Here is a 20,849-nt window from a genome sequence, read left to right as displayed (position 1 = left end):
TTCTTTTTGTAATGACTTGCTCTTTTCCTCACTCTGACTTTCACCTCCTTTCCCCTCGTACACGGTGTATTCCATCATCGACCTTACTGGAACCTATTGAGTATTGATAGGTCTGAACAGAGCGGACATGGAGAGGATGTTTCCTATACTGGGGGAGTCTAGGACCAGACAGCATAGTCTCAGAATAGGACGTCCCTTTGGAAAACAAATGAGAAGGAGGAATTTCTTTAGCCAGAGGGTGGTGAATCTGTGAAATTCACTGCCACAGACGCCCGTGAAGGCCAAGTCATTGGGTATCTTTAAAGCTGAGGTTGATAGAGTCTTGGTTAGTCAAAGGTTATGGAGAGAAGGCAAGAGAATGGGGTTCAAAGGGATAATAAATCAGCCATGATGAAATTGCAGAGCAGACTCGCTAGGTTGAATGGCCTTATACTGCTCCCATGTCTTTTGGTCCTAAGGCCTTCTGGTTAAAAGTCTGTGTCTATTCGACCTTGTGGGTCCTCACAGTATCTACTGAAGCACCAGACCCGGGAAATTCCAGTAGGTGATGTCATTGGACGATGAACTGAAATGGCAGAGATTCTTCCTTCCACCCTGGGGAACTGGCTTCTCCGATGAATTTGTTTTGCAGTTGGTTTTTTTGTTGCTTGTTGTCTTCTGCGTTGATCTGCCCAGCATCGTGGGCCTGCTACGTTGGAACTGGAACGTGTGGCGATACACGCCGGCTGCCTCAGGCAAACCTTGGGTGTGCTTGTTGTTTCAATGTACATGTGATAAATCCGAATCTGAAAGCGAGAACTGAACTTGGAACTTAGTCTTTGATTTATTTATTGAGATGAAGAGTGGAATGGGCCCTTGCAGTCCTTCGAGCCTCACTGTCCAGTAGTCCCCCTGATTTAGTCTATTTTACAATGACCAATTAACCCACCAACCAGTACATCTTTGAACTGTAGGAGGAAACCAGAGTACCCAGAGGAAACTCCCATGGACACAGGAAGAACGTACAAACTCCTGACAGGCAGTGGTGGGAATTGGAACCCGGGGCGCTGGTACTGTGAAGCGTTGTGCTAACCACTACACTACTGTGCCATTGTAAAACTTTCCTTTCCCTCTACTTCAATGGCTTAATCTCTTCCTCAACAAATGAAAGCACTTTACACTCAGAACTGTTCTTTATCCCCTAACTGAGAAGAAATTTTATCTTCAGGAGTCTGTAAAAACTCATATGTCACATTATATCGTGAGCAGGACTGTTCTGTTGGACTGGAAACCCTATCCGAGAGCTGAAAGATTTGTGCAGAGAGTTAGAATCGTTTCTTCAAAGGGAAAGTCCGAGTCCCTGAAATCACATTCGGTAACTATATTTTCCCCGTACTTCAAGGAATTCATTTAAGACTTCCCAAGGTTTGGAAGCATCCACAGCTCTGTTCATTTCCAACGCTCCATGGTGATTTATTGTTTATGACATGTGCTAATGGCCTGTAGCTCTCTACAGCGTTGTCAGAGCGTGAGCACACTAGGGCCTCGGCGTAGAGTTTCTTGTGTAATTTGCCAGAAATTCCCAAAGCACAACGCTTTGCGGTACTCTCTTAATTTAATAGCCTTGGACAGTGGCAGGGAACGTACATTGAATGATTGAAACAAGGAGGCTGGGGTAACAGTCCTCAATACAAAACGGGCGTGGTAGATTCATCTTGTAATGAATAGGGAGCCATTATCAGAGATGTAACATAGGGGTGTGAATTATTTCCACGGTCTGGATAGCCTCCAACCTGACGGCATGAAAATTAATTTCTCTAACCTCTCTTGGTTATTCCCTCTCCTCTTCACTCTTTTCCCATTCCCATTCTGTCTCCCCTCTTAACCCTTCTCTTCGCCTCACCTATCCATCATCTCCCTCTGGTGCCCCTCCTCCTTCCCTTTCTCCCAAGGTCCACTCTCCTCTCCTATCAGATTCCTTCTTCAGCCTTCTACCTTTTCCACTTATCACCTCCCAGTTTCTCACTTCATTCCCCCCTCCTCGCCCATGTGACTTCACCTATCACCTTCCAGCCTGTACGCCTTTCCTTTCCCCCAACCTTCTGGTTCTGGCTTCTTCCCCTTTCCTTTCCAGTCCTGATGAAGGGTCTTGGCCCAAAATGTTGACTGTCTATTCCTATCCATAGATGTTGCCTGATCTGCTGAGTTCCTCCAGCACTTTGTGCACATCACTCTGGATTTCCAGCATCTGCAGAATCTCTTGCATTTATTATTTTCACAAGGGACGAGTTTAGTAGTATGTTTCGGATTAGAAGTATGAAGTGGGATAATAAGGTCTGGTGAATATTCTTAATATGAGTTTAACAACAGTTCTAAAGTGGAGCAGAAGAAATCCTGTTCCCAGGGTTAATATTCAGAGTGGGTGGGAAAGTATTAAGCATGTAAAAATTTAAAGCAATGCTTTAAAGTCTGCACTTGGAAGTTGTTTTCGGAAATCAGAATCGGTTTTATTATCACTAGCATATGTTGTGAAATTTGTTGTTTTGCAGTACAGTGCAAGACATAAAAAATACTAACAATTATAATAAAAAACATATATAAATGAAATAAGTAGCGAAAAAAGAGAGCAAAGAATCGTAAGAATAGTGAGGTAGTGTTCATGAGTTCATTGTCCATTCAGAAATCTGACGGTGGAGGGGAAGAAGCTGTCCCTCGTTCATCGTGCGTGTGTCTTCAGGCTCCTGTACCTCCTCTCTGATGGGAGCAATGAGAAGACGATTTTCCTTAGGTGTTGGGGTCCTTGATGATGGACGCTGCCTTTTTGAGGCATTGCCTTTTGAAGGTGTCCTCGATGCTGCGGAGGCTAGTGTCCTTAACAAAGCTGGCTGTTTACAACCCTCTGCAACTCTTCCCGATCTCGTGCAGTGGCCCCTCCGTAGCAACATAGGGCAATGGAATGAAAAAATCCAAGATGAGAATCAGGTTTAAACATCACTGGCATTGTTCGTGGAACTTATTGTTTTGTGGCAGGAGAACAGTGCAATAAATTAAAAATACTATGAATTACAATAAGAAACATTAAAAATGTAATTAAATAAGTAGTGTAAAGATAATGAGGTTGTGGTCACGGGTTGATTCATTGTCCGTTCAGAAATCTGATGGCAAAAGGGAAGAAGACGCTAGTCATGGAGTCTCCAGGGACATCCACAGGTAACAGCAGGCTTGAGCTCCTATCTACCCACTTTTGTGGAATTAGAAGACACCCTGCCACTATTTCTAACACAACAGACCAATTTTGCTAAGACATCCCTCAGCCAGCACCTAAAGTCGGATGATCTAATCCTGTAAGCCCAATTTGCTGCTGTGTTTCCTGCCCTGAAACAGTGACCATGTTTCAAGGGAACTTTATTGGCAACAAAGCACAAGAAATCCTAAACTATGAAAGGCATGGTAAGTCTTACTCATCTACCAAGAGCTTGTGTATGCAAGTGGGAAGAGCCACTCTCTAGGAAAAAGGTATCAGAATATTACCAATAATAAACACGAGACATTCTGCAGTTTTTGGAAATCTTGAGCACCACACACACACACACACGCACGCACACACACACAAACAAACACACACACACTCACACTCTCACACACACACACATACAAACATACACACAAACACACACACACAGAAACAAACACACACACATACACACACACACTCACACAAACACACACACACACACACACACACTCACACTCTCATACACACACACAAACACACGCACTCACACACACACAAAGACACACACACAGACATACACACACACTCACACACACAAACACACACACACACACTCACACACACACACACAAACACACACACACTCTCACACAGACACACACACACAAACACACACACACACGCACTCACACACACACAAAGACTCACACACAGACATACACACACACTCACACACACACACACACACACAAACACACACACACAAACACACACACACTCACACACACACAAACACACACACACTCTCACACAGACACACACACACACACACACACACACACACACACACACACACACACACACACACACACACACACACACACATGAAATGTTGGAGGAACTCAGTATACTAGACAGCATCTACAGAGAGGAATAAAGAGTCGATGTTTCATCGAGAGACCCTTTACCAGGACTGGAACGGAAGGGGGAAGAAGCCCGAATAGGAAGGTGGGGTGAGGGGGAGGACTACAGGTGAGAAGGTGATAGGTGTAGTCAGGTGAGGGGGAAGGAGAGTAGGTGGAGGAGGGGGGTGATGCAGGCAGAAGCTGGGATGTGACAGGTGGAAAAGGTCAAGGGTTGAAGAAGAAAGAATCTGATAGGCGAGGAGCGTGGAGCTTGCGAGAAAGGGAGGCAGAGACGCACCACAGGGAGTTGATGGACAGGTGAGGAGAAGGGAAGGGGTAATATGGGAGCCAGAATGGCGAATGGAATGTCAGCTGTTTATTCCCTCCACAGATGCTGCCAGACCTGCTGAGTTCCTCTGGCGTTTTGTGTGTGTTGCTCTGAATACAACTGCAAAACCTTGTTTCTCTTTGAAGATATTTTAGGAATAAGGAACTAATTGTCAGGAGATGTTATGGGAACTTCATGTAGAAAGAAGGACCTGAATAGGTCTTTGACCTGTCCCCTTAATAATTTTCTTTTGCTGCTGCTTTCCGTACACCACAAGGAAGTAAACCTCCATGCAGGAGTATAGAGCTCCTTCAGAAGGTTGCCTTTCAGTACATCGTTGTCTATTGTCAATAATATTGGAGGGAGGAGAAGATGGCGGCGCGACGCAGCGCACACGGCCGTACCGAATGATATCGATGTGTTAACTAGGGGCCCGTGCCTAATCCTGAGTTGATGGAGACAGCCGTGAGAAGCACAGAGGAACACCTGGAGAAACTTCTGAAATGCCCGCTTCGCTGCCGCTGCTACTGTGCCATCGAGAATCTTTGGAGGGGAAGGCCCCAAATCCCCAGCTTTGCCTATTGCCCGTTGCCGGGGCCGAGGTTGAAGCGCTCGGCAGAGATGGTGCTCAGTGCTTGACGTCGGAGAGCTGGTCGGAGGCTCGGAGTTTTCATACGGACTTGGAGTCGGACTGTGGTCGGATGCTTCCAGGATGCTGCATCGGCAAGTTGGCGGCGCTGGAGGTTCACCGTCTGGGTGAGATGATGGGACTTTCAAGAGACTTTGAGACTTTTACCGTGCCCAAGGTCTGTTCTTATCAAATTACGGTATTGCTTTGCACTGTTGTAACTATATGTTATAATTATGTGGTTTTTGTCAGTTTTTCAGTCGGTTTGTCATGTGTTTCTGTGATATCATTCTGGAAAAACATTGTATCATTTCTTAATGCATGCATTACTAAATGACAATAAAAGGGGGCTGCGTGTCCTCATAATCTGATCTAATCTAATTGTCCTATCTCCGGACAACTGCCCCTTTAGGTGACTACCTTCACATGAACATCTGGTGAGAGGAAAGGCTGTAAACATGAGGAATTCTGCAGATTCTGGAAATTCAAGCAACACACATCAAAGTTGCTGGTGAACGCAGCAGGCCAGGCAGCATCTCTAGGAAGAGGTACAGTCGACGTTTTGGGCCGAGACCCTTCGTCAGGACTGAAAGGCTGACTGCTTTATATGACAATAAGACCACAAGACATATGAACAGTATTATGTCATTCGGCCCATCGAGTCTGCTTCCATTATGGCTGATTTATTATCCCCCTCGACCCATTCTCTGGTCTTCTCCCTGTAACCCTTTGACACCCTGACTAATCAAGAACCTATCAACCTCCGCTTTAGATGACTTGGCCTCCACAGCCACCTGTGGTAATGAATTCCACAGATTCACCACCCTCTGGCTAAAGAGAGCTCTCGATCAGCATAATGTCTTGTTCAAGAAGCAAGCTGCAACAGCCACTCGGAATGGTTCCGAAAGGGATGGGACCCATTCTGCAGAAACATGTCTATTCAGTTTCTCCATCGCTGGTTTTGTAGAGCCGTACGAGGGACCACCCTATCAAGTTGCACTTCACCAAGCAGCAAGAATTAACTTTGCTTCCTAAATACAGTGGACTCCAGTTAATTGGGCCATTGGTTAATTGGGGCAGTGGTTTAATTGGGTCAAAGTGTACTGGTCCCAATGTGTCCCAATTAACCAGAATCCACTGTACTAGGAATTTACAGATATTAGGAATTTGCCATGGCATGTTGGTGCAACATGCAACAACATTTAGCGATTATAAAGAATAAAGGATGATATAAAAATAACAAACACGAGGAAATCTACAGATGCTGGAAATCCGAGCAACACACACACAAAATGCTGGAGGAACTCAGCAGGCCAGGCAGCATCTATGGAAAAGAGTAAACAGTCGACGTTTCGGGCCGAGACCTTCCATCAGGGCTCCTGAAGTTAAAGTACAGATATGGAATAAAATGTGCATAGACTTTGAGTATAAAGAATTTGATAAAGAGTTCAGATTCAGACTTATTTATCACATGGACCTCGAAACATACAGAGAAATGCACCGTTTGCACTTATGACCTCGGGGTGTACTGGGGACAGCCCGCAAATGTCACACATTCCGGCGCCAACATAGCACAAGCACAAACAATAACAGCAACAGACAAACAGAACAATAAGAGCAAAACAAGTCCCTTTCCTCCCTCTCACCCACCCACACATACAGACAGCCCACCACAGGACAGCATGCCTCTGCCCTCAGTCTCCAGTCCCTAGCCCAGACTCACCAACAGTTCACTTCAGTCACCTCGAAGGGAATGGCATTCAGGACGAATGGAACACATTGAACATAGAAATCCACAGCACAGTACGTGCCCTTCAGCCCACAATGCTGTGCTGAACCAATTAAATTAGCAATCAAATAGCTAACATGTGCATAGACCTTGAGAATAAGTGGTTTGATGAAGGTCTCTGATTCAGTTTTATTCATCACCCGTTCATCGAAACACAGGGTGAAATTGGCCTTTTGCGTTATCAACCCAAGGATGTGCTGGGGGCAGCCCACAAGTGTGGCCACACTTTCCAGCACTGACAGAGCATGCCCTCCACGTCCAGCAGAGTACCTCAAACAGCAGCAGCAACAACAACCCCACGACAACGGCAGCAAGAAAACAGAACAACAGCAAAACAAGCCCCTTTCTTCCCTTCCACCCACCCACTCACACAAACGCAGAGAGGCATCCAAGCACAGGGCAGGCCGCTTCCTGGCTCCCAGTCTCCAGTTCCTGGCCCGGACTTGCAAACGCTTCACCTCTTTCACTTCAGAGGGAATAACGTTCAGGAGCAAAGGAACACATAGAACCTAGAACATGACAGCACAGCACAGGCCCTTCGGCCCATAATGTCGTGCCGACCTTATAATCTACTCCAAAATCAATCTAACCCTTCCATCCTGCTTAGAACTCTAGTTTTTCTATCATCCATGTGCCTACCTAAGAATTTCTTAAATGCCCTTAATGTATCTGCCTCTACCATCACCTTGACCGGGCGTTCCACACACCCACAACACTCTGTAAAAAAACTACCTCTGACATCCACCACCCTCCCCCACCATACTTTCCTCCAATCACCTCAAAATTATTCCCTCTGGTATTAGCCATTTCTGCCCTGGGAAAAAGATTTTGGCATCCACTCTATCAACGTCTCTTACAAACGTGTACACCGCTATCAAGTCACCTATCAGAGGTGACTGAATCTGAGCTGTCCCTATTTGGAGGGTCACTAAGTCTTGTTCGTCATCCTGTCTCCAGATCTCTTTCCCACTCTGTTAACTGCATCATTTACAAAAGCCTTTTCTTTCTCTTTTATCCAATATCTTATCTAATCCTGCATCCTGGATTTCCAGGGATCTTTAGTTGTGTTGCAAACTTTTCACATGAGAGACCCCGTCTGGAGTCTATATAAACTTCCTCCCAGGAAGTTGCATTGTAAATTTGTAATATCCTCAGTAAAATCAAAGAGGCTTGTCAGGAACGCAAGAGATCCTGCAGATGCTGGAAATCTAGAGCAACAAACACAAAATACTGGAGGAGCTCAGCAGGTCAGGCACCATCTACGGAGAGGAATAAATGGTTGAGATTTTGGGCCAAGACGCTTCAATTAATCCCTTTCTCCTGCTTTCACCCAAGCCCAACAATTTTTAAATTCACCATTGCAAGTTAGAGTCATAGAGAGGTACAGCACAGAAACAGGCCTTTTTGTCCATCTAGTCTGTGCAGAGTTATTTAAGCTGCCCACTCCCATAAATTTGCACCAGGACCATAGCCCTCCATACCCCTACCATCCAGGTACCCATCCAAACTTCTCTTAAACGTTGAAATCAAGCTCACAAGCGCCACTTGTATTGGCAGCTCGTTCCACACTCTCTCCTTAAACTTCTCACCTTTCACCCTTCACCCACGACCTCTGATTGTAGTTCCACCCAACCTCAGTGGAAAAAGCCTGCTTGCATTTACCCCGTCTCTACCCCTCATAATTTTGTATATACTTCTATCGATCTATGTATATCGATCACATGCTGGTAATAATAAACCTGATTCTGATATAGGTTGATTCTTGTTTGTTCTACTGAATACAGACCTAACTTATTCAATCTTTCATAGAAACATAGAAAACCTACAGCACAATACAGGCCCTTCAGCCCACAATGCTGTACCGAACATGTACTTACTTTAGAAATTACTAGGGTTACCCATAGTCCTCTATTTTTCTAAGCTCCATGTACTTATCCAGGAGCCTCTTAAAAGACCCTATTGTATCCACCACCACCACAGCCGCTGGCAGCCCATTCACTACTCTCTGCGTAAAAAGCTTACCCCGACTTCTCCTCTGTACTTACTTCCAAGCACCTTACAACTGTGTCCTCTCGTGCTAGCCATTTCAGCCCCGGGAAAAAGCCTCTGACTGTCCACACGGTCAATGCCTCTCATCAACTTATACACTTCTATCAGGTCACCTCTCATCCTCCATCGCTCCAAGGAGAAAAGGCCGAGTTCACTCAACCTGTTCCCATAAGGCAGATGTTTTCTTTATAACTCAGTTCCTTCAGACCCAGCAACATCCTTTCAAATTTTCTCTGCACTCTTCCAACTTCGTTTACATCTTTCCTGTAGGTAGGTGACCAACATTGCACACTAGGCCTCACCAATGTCTTATACTGTAACTTCAACATAACATCCCAGCTTCTGTACTCAGTACTTTGATTTATGAAGGCCAATGTGCCTAACACTTTCTTTACAACCCTATTGACTTGTGATACCACTTTCAACGAATTATGTATCTGTATTCTCAAATCCCTTTGATCTACCACACACCTCAGTGCCCTACTGTTCAGCATGTAAGACCTACTCTGGTTGGTCCTAACGACGTGCAAAACTTCACACTTGTCTGCATTAAATTCCACCTGCCATTTATCTGCCCAGTTCCTGTTGAGTCTTCCCCCACCTTCTTATTCTGGCTTCTTCCCCCTTCCTTTCCGGTCCTGATGAAGAGTCTGTGCCTGAAGTGTTGACTGTTTATTCCTCCCCACTTGTGAAAATAATATCTATCAACCTATCTATATACCATCTATTCATCAAGGTAGGTAGATAGATAAATGAGCATGTTGTAGAGTCCTTAAAAGTGAATCTGTAGGTTATGGAATCAGTTCAGTGTTGAGGTGAATGAAGTTATCCACACTGGTTTAGGAACCTGATGGTTGAGGGGTAAAAACTGTTCCTGAACCTGGTCATATGGGACCTGAGGCTCCTGTGCATCCTTCCCAATGGTAGCAGAGAGAAGAGGGCATGTTGGGAGTCTTTGATAAGGGATGTTGCTCGCTTGGGGCAGCGTTCCATGTAAACGTGCTCCAAGGTGAGATCCAAATTGATGTCTCAGGATCAACAGTTCATCATTCTGGGTGTTGAGTCAAATAATTTAGCCATTGTGCTTCTTTGTGTGTTGCTTCATTCTTACTGTGTAGGCTAGGCTATTGGAAAGGGTCGCCATGGTAATGGAAGTTGTGCTTAGGGGTCTCGTGCATCTCTTCTTCCAGGTAGATGGAGTTTCACTTTACTATCTCATCAGGCTTTGATTAGTAAGTGCATCAAAGGTTACAGGGAGAAGGCAGGAGAGTGAGGTTGAGAGGGGAAACAAGTCTGCCATGCTTGAATAACAGAGCAGATTTGATGGGCTGAATGACATAATTCTGCTTCTATGTCTTATGGCCTTTCTATCGTTCGTTTGTTGTGTGTCATGTCACATGACGTGGGCGATCATGATCTTTCCATGACCATGACCGCCCTTGGCAAAATTTTCTGCCATTGCATTCGTCTGGCCAGTGACTTTACAAGATGGGTGACCCCAGCCACTATCAATACTCTTCAGAGATTGTCTGCCTGGCAACAGTGGCCGCAAAACCCAGACTTGTGCTATGTGCCAGCTGCTCAAACAAACGTCCACTACCTGCTCTCATGGCTTCGCATGACCCTGATCGGTGGGGTGGGGGGCTACTCCTTGCCCAAGGGTAAGCTGCAGGCTAGCAGAGGGAAGGAGCACCCAACACCTCCTTTGTGTAGAGACGCATCTTCACCCGCCACACAAAGTCTTACTATACCCTCTTCAAAGTTGCACTGAGCTTTTTTTATATTTACAGTATGTGCTGGGAAGTATTCAGGAAGCGTTAGCACTCATTACCATTGAGAGTACTTGACGTGTCTGGCACGTATACATTGAAAGGGTGATTCATTTAATTAGTTGAGGGAGAAAGGATTAGAAGGGGTGAGCAGAATAGGGATAGGAGGAGGCTCTTGTATACGACAAATCCCAACGTGGACCTTTTAAGCTGAGTGCCCCATCTCTGAACTCTGACTCTTGGAAGATTTATGTAATCCATTCCACAGCAACTGCAGTTAATTAAAAGTTCACTGTTTTTCTCTGTGAGAGGGAGAAGATCTTAAATGGCAGTTAGTTCCAGGCAAAGCAAAACAATTCATGGTCTTCCTGTCTTTTCTGGGCTGAGATTTGAAACTATTACTCGAGGATGATTTGATTTGCTAAACCAGAACTATTTTTCGAATTATCATGTTGCACAATTCCCGTCTTCTTCCTTAACGACCATGATTAACTAAGAGAAGGAACTATCTATTACCGGGCACAGCAAGCAGACATCACCTTGTTATGTTTTTGTCTCTTCATTAGGCTACGGTCCAAAGTCATCGCCCTGCCAACTGACTAGAATGGAAGGCGTCTGAAGAGTTTGACAAGGTTTGGTTGTCCTGAACTCTCGCCCAGCAGCACCCACATCTACTGTGATAAAGTACTTTGAGAAATTGCTGTGGCTAGAATCAACTCCTTCCTAAGCAAGGACCTGGACCCGCAGCAATTTGCCTATCACGGCAATAGGCCTAAAGCAGGTGCGATCTCACTAGCTCTCCACTTGGCTGTGGGTCACCTGGACAAAAGCAATACCTACATCAGGATGCTGTTTATGGACTGCAGCTCAGTGTTCAATGCAATCATATCCCCGGTTCTAATCAGCAAGCTTCAAAACCTGGGTCTCTGTGCTTCCTTCTGCAAGTGGATCCCTGACTTCCTCACCGGAAGACCATGGTCTGTGTGGATCTAAAAAGACACCACTGCGGCTATATTTCATTAGGAGTTTGAAGAGACTTTGTATGTCACCAACGACACTCGCAAGTGTACCACGGAGAGCATTCTAGGTGATTGCATCACCATCTGGTACGGAGGGGCCACTGCGCAGGATCAAAAAGAGCTGCGGAGGCTTGTGAACTCAGCCAGTTCCATCACGGTCAATAGCCTCCACACTATTGAGGACACCTCCAAAAGGCGATGCCTCAAAAAGGAGCCATCCATCACTAAGGGCCCCCAACACCCAGGACAAGCCCTCTCCTCATTGCTGTCATCAAGGAAGAGGTATAGAAGCCTGAAGGCACACACTCAATGATTCAGAAATAGCTTCTTCCCCTCTGTTATCAGGTTTCTGAATGGACAATAAACCCATGAACATCACCTCTGTATTTTTCCCCTGTCTTTTTCCAGTACTTACTTCATTGAACTGTCATTTTTTTACATATACAGTTCTTGTTTTTGTAAATTACTGAGTACGTTATTATGTATTGCACTGTACTGCTGCTGCAAAACAAGAAATTTCACGACATATGGTGTATGGAGACTGGTAATGTGATGCTAGGTGATGTGTACGTAGCGGTGGTGAGTGGGCTAATGGGTGGAGGTGTTGATCAGCCTTACTGCTTGGGGAAAGAACTGGTTTTGAGTCTGGTGGTCTTGCCGTGGATGCCACGTAGCCTCCTCCCTGATGGGAGTGGGACAAGCAGTCCATGAGCAGGGTGGGTGGGATCCTTCATGATAGTGCTGGACTTTTTCTGGCAGCTTTATATATTTATCCTTGATGATGGGTAGGCTGTTGCCAACGAAGCATTAGGCAGTTTTAACTTCATGTTGTAGAGCCCTGCTGTCTGCCCTGGCCTATATGATTCTATAGCTTGACTCTGTAGATACCGTAGACTGTGTTTACTGAAAATCTCAGGAAATTATGGAGAACAAATCCAACATATTTTATACTTTATACTTCATTGTCGCCAAACAATTGATACTAAAACATACAATCATCATAGCGATATTTGATTCTGTGCTTCCCGCTCCCTGGAGTACAAATCGATAGCAAATATTAAAAATTTAGATTATAAATGATAAATAGAAAATATAAAATGGAAAGTAAGGTAGTGCAAAAAAAACCGAGAGGCAGGTCCGGATATTTGGAGGGTACGGCCCAGATCCCGGTCGGGATCCGTTCAGCAGTCTTATCACAGTTGGAAAGAAGCTGTTCCCAAATCTGGCCACATGAATCTTCAAGCTCCTGAGCCTTCTTCTGGAGGGAAGAGGGATGAAAAGTGTGTTGGCTGGGTGGGTCGTGTCCTTGATCACCTCCAATCTAAACTGTCTTCGTTACTCAGACCAGAAAAATGATATCATTATTGATAAGAAATATCTGCAAGATCAGTAAGTCAGATTCAGATTCAGATGGAGATTCGGACTGAGAGTTAAAGTACAAAGTTCGAAGTGCATTTATTGTCAAAGTTATACAACCTGGAGACTTGTCTCCAACAGGCAGCCAGAGAACAAAGGCACCCAAAAAAAACCCCATATAACAAAGAGAAGACTGTCGATCACCTATCGTGCAGAGAGAGAAAAAAATGCCTCACGCCCACCATAAAAAGAACCCTTGAAAAATAAAAGAACTCATATAAAAAAAGACCATCAAACACAGGGCGTACAGAGAAAAAAACAACTGCAAGCCAAAAGTGTTCCACCAGAGAGTCCCATAGTTCAGCATAGCTCAGCGCGGGGCCGAGCAAACCTCACGGAGCAGTGATCTGAACGGACCCATCCCTCGCCTCGGACCCCTGAGATTGAGGTGGAGATTGGGATTCAGGTTCAGGTTCAGAGTCAGGTTCGGGTCCAGATTCAGAATCAGATTCAGATTCGGATTCGGATTCAGATTTGGATTCTGTTTCAGATTCAGATTTATAGCTCACATGTACATCGAAACATACAGTGAAACGTGTCACTTGCATTGGCACGTAAAGACGTGCTGTGGGCAGGCCGCAAATGTCGCCACACATTCCGGCCCAGAGTGCTCGGCAAAACAACGCAGAATACAACAAAACCGAACACAACAAGCAGCAAAACAAAACACCACCACCAAAACAAGACCCTTTTCTCCTCTCCCACTCTGCCACCCACCCACACACACACACACACGCACGCACACCAACTCCAGTTCAAACCTCTGGGCCTTGAGCTTGAATTTATCAGGACATCCTCATTAAAGTGCAGGCTGAAACTGAGTTAAGATCTAAAGCTGCCTGACACACATTGCAACAAGAGAAGCACATAATCAATAGTATTTTGTCTGAGTGCACTCTGTTCATTCTCCATTTGCTATGACATCTATGTAGAGCCTAAGCTAAATATTGTAACTATTTTCACTAGTGCCATGTCTGCTGTAACACATGTCTGTAATCAAGCACATGCGTTCTGGCATAATATTTCACCATGCACCTTTAATGAAGCGAGGATTTTCGGTCACCCTCTATGCTCTCGCATGACAGGAGACTGAGTTTATCTCGATTTGTTTCAGAAATCACTAATACAAACATTTCAGGAGTTTTGAAAGACAGTTTAATCTCCACCAACTGTCCCCACTTACGTACTTCTTGCAAGCAATGGAAACTTTTTCCTTCTAGAGCCAATTTATATTGCAAGTGTTTTATTGTCAATTAAATGCTCGTAAAGCGTGCTGTTGTCATTGGATTGTGGGAAGTGGGGTAGTCAAAATTTGCATAGCAAGATCCCACAAACAAACCAATGGAAAGGAATGCTTGTGGCACGAACAAAATGCTGAAGGAACTCAGGCGCGGTAGCGTAGTGATTAGTGTAACATTACTAAAGTGAGTTTGTACCCTATGTGTTTCCTCCAGGTCCTCCAGTTTCCTCCAACATTCCAAAGACATTCGAGTTCAACCCAGATAAGTGTGAGGTGGTTCATTTTGGTAGGTCAAATATGATGGCAGAATATAGTATTAATGGTCAGACTCTTGGCAAGTGTGGAGGATCAGAGGGATCTTGGGGTCCGACTCCATAGGACACTCAAAGCTGCTACACAGGTTGACTCTGTGGTTAAGAAGGCATACGGTGCATTGGCCTTCATCAATCATGGGATTGAGTTTAAGAGCCAAAAGGTAATGTTGCTGCTGTATAGGACCCTGGTCAGACCCCACTTGGAGTACTGCACTCAGTTCTGGCTGCCTCACTACAGGAAGGATGTGGAAACCATAGAAAGGGTGCAGAAGAGATTTACAAGGATGTTGCCTGGATTGGGGAGCATGCCTTATGAGAACAGGTTGAGTGAACTTGGCCTTTTCTCCTTGGAGCGATGGAGGGTGAGAGGTGACCTGATAGAGGTGTATAAGATGATGAGAGGCATTGATCGTGTGGTAGTCAGAGGCTTTTTCCCAAGGCTGAAATGGCTAGCATGAGAGGGCGCAGTTTTAAGGTGCTTGGAAGTAGGTACAGAGGAGATGTCAGGGGTAGTGCATAGAATGATCAGCCGGCGATGGTGGTGGAGGCGGATACAATAGGGTCTTTTAAGAGAATTCTGGATAGGTACATGGAGCTTAGAAAAATAGAGGGCTATGGGTAATCCAAGGTAATTTCTAAGGTAAGGACATGTTTGGCACAGCATTGTGTTGGCCTGTATTGTGCTGTAGGTTTTCTATGTTTCTATGATTTAGTAGGCTAATTAGTCACATGGTTGGCATGTGGCCAAGCGGTTAAGGCGTCGGTCTAGTGGTCTGAAGGTTGCTAGTTCGAGCCTTGGCTGAGGCAGCGTGTGTGTCCTTGAGCAAGGCACTTAACCACACATCGCTCTGCGACGACACCGGTGCCAAGCTGTATGGGTTCTAATGCCCTTCCCATGGACAACATTGGTGGTGTGGAGAGGGGAGACTTGCAGCATGGGCAACTGCTGGTCTTCCATACAACCTTGCCCAGGCCTGCGCCCTGGAAACCTTCCAAGGCGCAAATCCATGGTCTCACGAGACTAACGGATGCCTATATAGTCACATGGGAGAAATTGGGCAGAGTAGGCTTGTAGGACCAGGAAGTCCTGTTACTGTGCTGCATCAATAGCTCAATAGTTCCATTTAATATCAGAGAAATGTATACAATATATATCCTTCACAGATATCCACGAAAACATAAAAGTACCCCAAAAGAATGAGTGACAGTTAAAATGTTAGGACCTCAATGTCCCCATCCCACTCTCCACTCCCACACACAAGCAGCAGCAAAACAATGACACTCCCCCACTCCCACCCACTTCCACAAAACAAGCGTCAGCGACCTCCACCCACCAAGCAGGCAATAGCAAAGCCCCCAATAAAGACCATGACTTGCAGCTCAACAACTAATCACTCACCCGGCAATTCGACTTGCCACAGGCTCTCTCTCCCCCTAATAAAGGGAAAAAGAGGTGTCCCCTTACACAGCGAGGGGGGAGACGTAACAAAACAACTCGTTGACTGACCGTGTTAAAAGTCTGTCGTGCCACGTCTTTTTCCTAGATCTGTGACCCGAGAATCAGCAACAATTCCTCAGCCACCAACGAGAAAGAGAGAGAGAGAACCCAGTTCACTGAGTACAGGACCTCTGACAGCTGACCCACTGCTGCCGATGTCCCATTCTCTTCCGCAATGCTCCAGTGGGTGGCACCAGCCTAGAATCAGCCCGTCCACTGGGCCGCGAAACCTCAGAACCCCGAAGGCACACTTGTCTTCTAGGCTGAGTCCCTGGGGTGTCAGAAAGCAGCCAGCCACGAGTCTCCGGGAGAGGGTCCCACCACCCCGAAAAGCTGAGTCTGAGGGTAACCCCAGGTCAGGGTCTTCAACAGCCCCCACCCACCCTGAAAAGGAAAAGGAGAGACATCTCGGGTAGAAATTAAGCTGTTTTCCATAGATGAACACGAAGGAGCCGCAATTTAGTGCCATCATAACTCTGCCTCCACCTACGTCCTCTACGTATCTCTAAGTAAATAAAATAAAACCCAGCAGGTCAGGCAGCATCTAAAATGGAATAAACAGTCAATGTTTCAGGCTGAGACCATTCATCTGGGCAGGAAAGGAAGGTGAGGCCATACTCCACATACAAGTCTGTCGTGGTCACCTGTGATTCCAGAGCTCCTGGTGCAGCCTCCACCACATCGGTGCGATCCAACATAGATCGGGGAACCATTTTGTCGAGCACCTTTGCTCCGCCCGCCACAGAAGGCAGGTTTTCCTGATGGCCTCCCAATTCAGTTTAACTTCCCATTCCCATTCTGACGTGTCCGTCCATGGCCTTCTCTACTGTCACGACGAGGCCAAACTCCGGTTGGAGGAGCAAATCCACTTCAGCAGCCTCCAACCTGGCGGCATGAACATTGATTGCTCCAACTTCTCGTAATTTCTCCCCCCTTCCTCCTTCTCGCTTTTACCATTCCCTGTTCAGATTATGTTCTTACTGCTTCTCTTCTAATCTCCTCTCCTAAAAAGGGTTTAGACAGATTAGGAGAATGGGCAAAGAAGTGGCGGAAGGAATAGTGTTGGGAAGTGTATGGTCATGCACTTTGGTAGAAGGAATAAAGACAAAGACTCTTTTCTAAATGGAGAAGATTCAAAAATCTGAGGTTCTAAGGACTTTCGAGTCCTCATGCAGGGTTCCCTGAAGGTTTAATTTGAAGGTTGAGTCGGTGGTAAGAGAGGCAGATGCAATGTTAGCACTCATTTTGAGAGGACTAGAATATAGCAGCAAAATGTAATGCTGAGGCTTTATAAGGCATTAGTAAGGCCTCACATAGAGTATTGTGAGCAGTTTTAGGCCCCTTATCAAAGAAAGGGTGTGATGACATTAGGGATATTTCAGAGGAGGTTTACGAGAATGATTCTGGGATTGAAGGGTTATCGTATGAGAAGCATTTTTTGGCTCTGGACGTGTACTTGCTGGAAGTTAGAAGAATGAGGGGGTGATCTCATTAAAACATATCAAATGTTGAAAGGCCTGGATAGAGTGGATGTGGAGAGGATGTTTCCTATAGTGGGGGTGTCCAAGACCAGAAGACAGAGCCTTAAATAGAGGCATGTCCATTTAGAACAGAGATGAGGAGGAATTTCTTTAGCCAGTGGTGGTGAATCTGTGGAATTCATTGCCACAGGTGGCTGTGGAGGCCAAGTCATTGGGTGTCTTTAGGGGAGAGATTGATATGCCTCCTGTACCTAATAAAGTGGACACTGAGCATAAGTTTCTTAAGACAGTTTGATGTTGAGGCATTGAGAGGTAGATTGCCTTGACCAGAAATAGCAGTCATGGTACAAAGGCTCAACGGTTCAGATGATCTTAGGATAAGGGAATAAAGGGATACCAATCAAAGTAATTCTCACACCAGAAGACTCCAGATGCTCAGAGCGAACCAATATTTCAGGTGTTATTCTAGCGAAGAAGTCAGGAGGTGCTGCACTAGTGAAGCTGTTGCCTTTGCCTGAGATGTTAAACCAAGCCCCGTTTTACTCCCATTGGATGCGATGCCCTGTTGTCGAATAAGTGACGTGTTAGTGCGGCAGTTAGCGTAACACTTGACAGCGCCAGCAATCAAGGTTCAATTCCCGCTACTGTCTTTAAGGAGCTTGTACTTTGCCGCACGGGTTTCCTGCAGATGCTCAGGTTTTCTCACACATTTCAAGGACATACGGATGAGTAAGAGGAACCAGAATAGGGAATAGTAAAAGAGAGAAGGCGGAGGGGAGGGAAATTACTGGAAGTTTGGGAAATCGATGCTCAAGCTTTCGGGTTTGAGGCTACCCAGACTGAACTCCTTCTGTCTAAGAATCAGGTTACTCGCGTTATTATTTGTATAACTGAGAAATAATCAGACAGATTTCTGCAAATTTCATTCTTCATATGATTTGCTGCATCAAGCCAGTGGAAGGGTGTTTTTGAACTGAATCATATAATCCAGTAAATTATAGACTGCAAGATTTGGCAGTGGATGGGATGTCTTTGTTTTAATGATAGCTCTCCTCTTGCCAAGTTGCTAGCAGCGGGAGTGGATGTGTCTGTGAGCTTAAACATAAAGTTTATAAATGGCCTGCATTCTTTTCTCAAAGATATATCATTTCGAGGTGGTTTTAGAAAATAACGCTCAGGAGCAGACAGTCAGAGTCTTTCTGTAATTCACAAATCTAGTTATCTGGTGAAAATTGCCAGCTACTAACAGTGGAATGCACCCATTACCTAAACAAAGAGACAAAGAATGCACCCTTCAATGCGTTTATAACTGTTTGGAACTGCTAAATCCGCGGAATAGTCGACTGCCTGTGCGTGGCCCCGTCAGCCCTGGATTTATGTTTTATATCTTTACTCGTGGGTTCTGCTTTGTTTGATTTGAGCTCCTGGCATGGAGCTCTGCGTGCCAGGAATGTGCGTCAAGAGTCTCAGAGTGCAGGGCACTGTGCTCTGCTTTGTGAGGATGGGCTGGTTCACGTAGGGCATGCTAACCTCTGGACCTAACGCACACAAAATGCTGGAGGAACTCAGTAGGCCGGGCAGCATCAATGGAGTGGGATAAACAGTTGATGTTTCAGGCTGTGACCCTTCACGCCTTTCCAAGGTCTTGGCCCAAAACATCACGGTCTATTCCTCTTCATGGATGCTGCCTGTGCTGCTGAGTTCCTCCAACATTTTGTGTGTGCCCCTTCAGATTTCCGGTGTTTACAGAATCTCCCGCGTTGAGAACCTCCGGACCTGCACACAGTAATACATATAGCGGTTCCCAAATCGACTCAGAGTTCCTCCCATCAAAGGACTGGCTCTTCCAGCTTCACTGTCCCAATGGTTTTCTGAGGGAACACACCCAAAGCACTGGAGGAGCTCGGCAGATCAGGCAGCATCTGTGGAGAGGAATGAACAGTCAATGTTTCGGGCTGAAGACCTTCATCGGGAAAGGAAGGGGGAAGAGACAAGAATAAGAAGGTGGGGGTAGGGGAGGCAGTAAGAAGCTGGCAGGGGATAGGTTGAAGAGGCGAAGGGCTGAAGAAGAAGGAATCTGATGGGAGAGGAGAGCAGCCCATAGAAGAAAGGAGGAGGGGAATCACAGGGAGGAGGTTGGCATAAGACTATAAGACATAGAAGTAGAATTAGGCCATTTGGCCCACTGAGTCTGCTCCACCATTTCATCATGGTGATCCATTTTCCCCAACTCAACCCCATCCTCCTGCCCTCTCCCCATAACCTTTCACACCCTGACTAACCAAGACCCTGTCAACCTCTGTCTTAAAAACACCCAATGACTTGAACTCCACAGCCACATGTAGCAATAACTTCCACAGCCTCACCACCCTCTGGCTGAAGAAATAGCTCCTAATCTCTGTTCGAAATGGGCGTCCCTCTACTTGATGCTGTGCTCTCTGGTCCTGGACACCTCCACTATAGGAAACGTCCTCTCCACATTCACTCTATCTAGGCCTTTCAACATTCAATAGGTATCAATGATAGCAAAGTGGCCAATCGGTGTACGTTTGTGGTCTTCTGCTGCCTATCCACTTCAAGGTTTGACGTGCTTGACGTGTTTGACTGGATGTTCTTCTGAACACCACTGTTGTAACACGTGGTTATTTGAGTTACTGTCACCTTCCTGTTAGCTTGAACCAGCCTGGCCATTCTCCTCTGACCTCTCTCATTAACAAAGCATTGTCACCAACAGAAATGCCATTCACTGGATTTTTTTTTGACATTCTCTGTTGTGTGTGAAAATATCAAAATATCCCGAGATACTCAAACCACCCTGTCTGGACTAACAAGTCAAAGTCACTTAGATCCCATTTCTTCACCATTCTGCTGTTTAGTCTGAACAACAACTGAATCTCATGACCACATCTACATGCTTTTATGCATTGAGTTGCTACCATGTGATTGGCCGATTAGATGTTTGTATTAACGAGCAAGTGTACAGATGTACCTAATAAAGTGGCCACTGGGGGTAATTCCTGTTACTCAGGATCACCTTTCTCGTTGCTTCTTGACTCTGTTGGGAATCCACATCATATCAGTCTGCACAACAGCTGAACCTCTTGACCACATCAGCATGCTTTTTGTACAGTTTCTGCCACGTGATTTGTTAATTAGATACAGTATTTGCATTAATGAGCAAGTATGTACCTACTAAACT

The 20,849-nt window shown here is 45.6% G+C and overlaps 1 long non-coding RNA gene across 2 annotated transcripts in view; it reads left to right on the top strand.

Moving 5' to 3' along the window:
• LOC134355781 (uncharacterized) overlaps positions 1-20,849 on the top strand; it is a 106,012-nt gene that overhangs the window by 65,592 nt on the left and 19,571 nt on the right. Inside the window, exon 3 of one of the 2 annotated variants that reach the window (XR_010020188.1) lies at positions 11,249-12,329. The exons of the other annotated variant lie outside the window; for it this stretch is intronic. This is a non-coding gene — a long non-coding RNA (uncharacterized LOC134355781). Of the gene's footprint in view, positions 1-11,248; positions 12,330-20,849 lie in introns of those variants that run through there. 2 annotated transcript variants of the gene reach the window in all.

Source organism: Mobula hypostoma, chromosome 13 (genome assembly GCF_963921235.1).
Source record: "Mobula hypostoma chromosome 13, sMobHyp1.1, whole genome shotgun sequence".
Lineage (NCBI taxonomy): Eukaryota > Metazoa > Chordata > Chondrichthyes > Myliobatiformes > Myliobatidae > Mobula > Mobula hypostoma.
The sequence above is the reverse complement of the archived record's forward strand: the minus strand, read 5'-3'. Positions and strand labels throughout refer to the sequence as shown.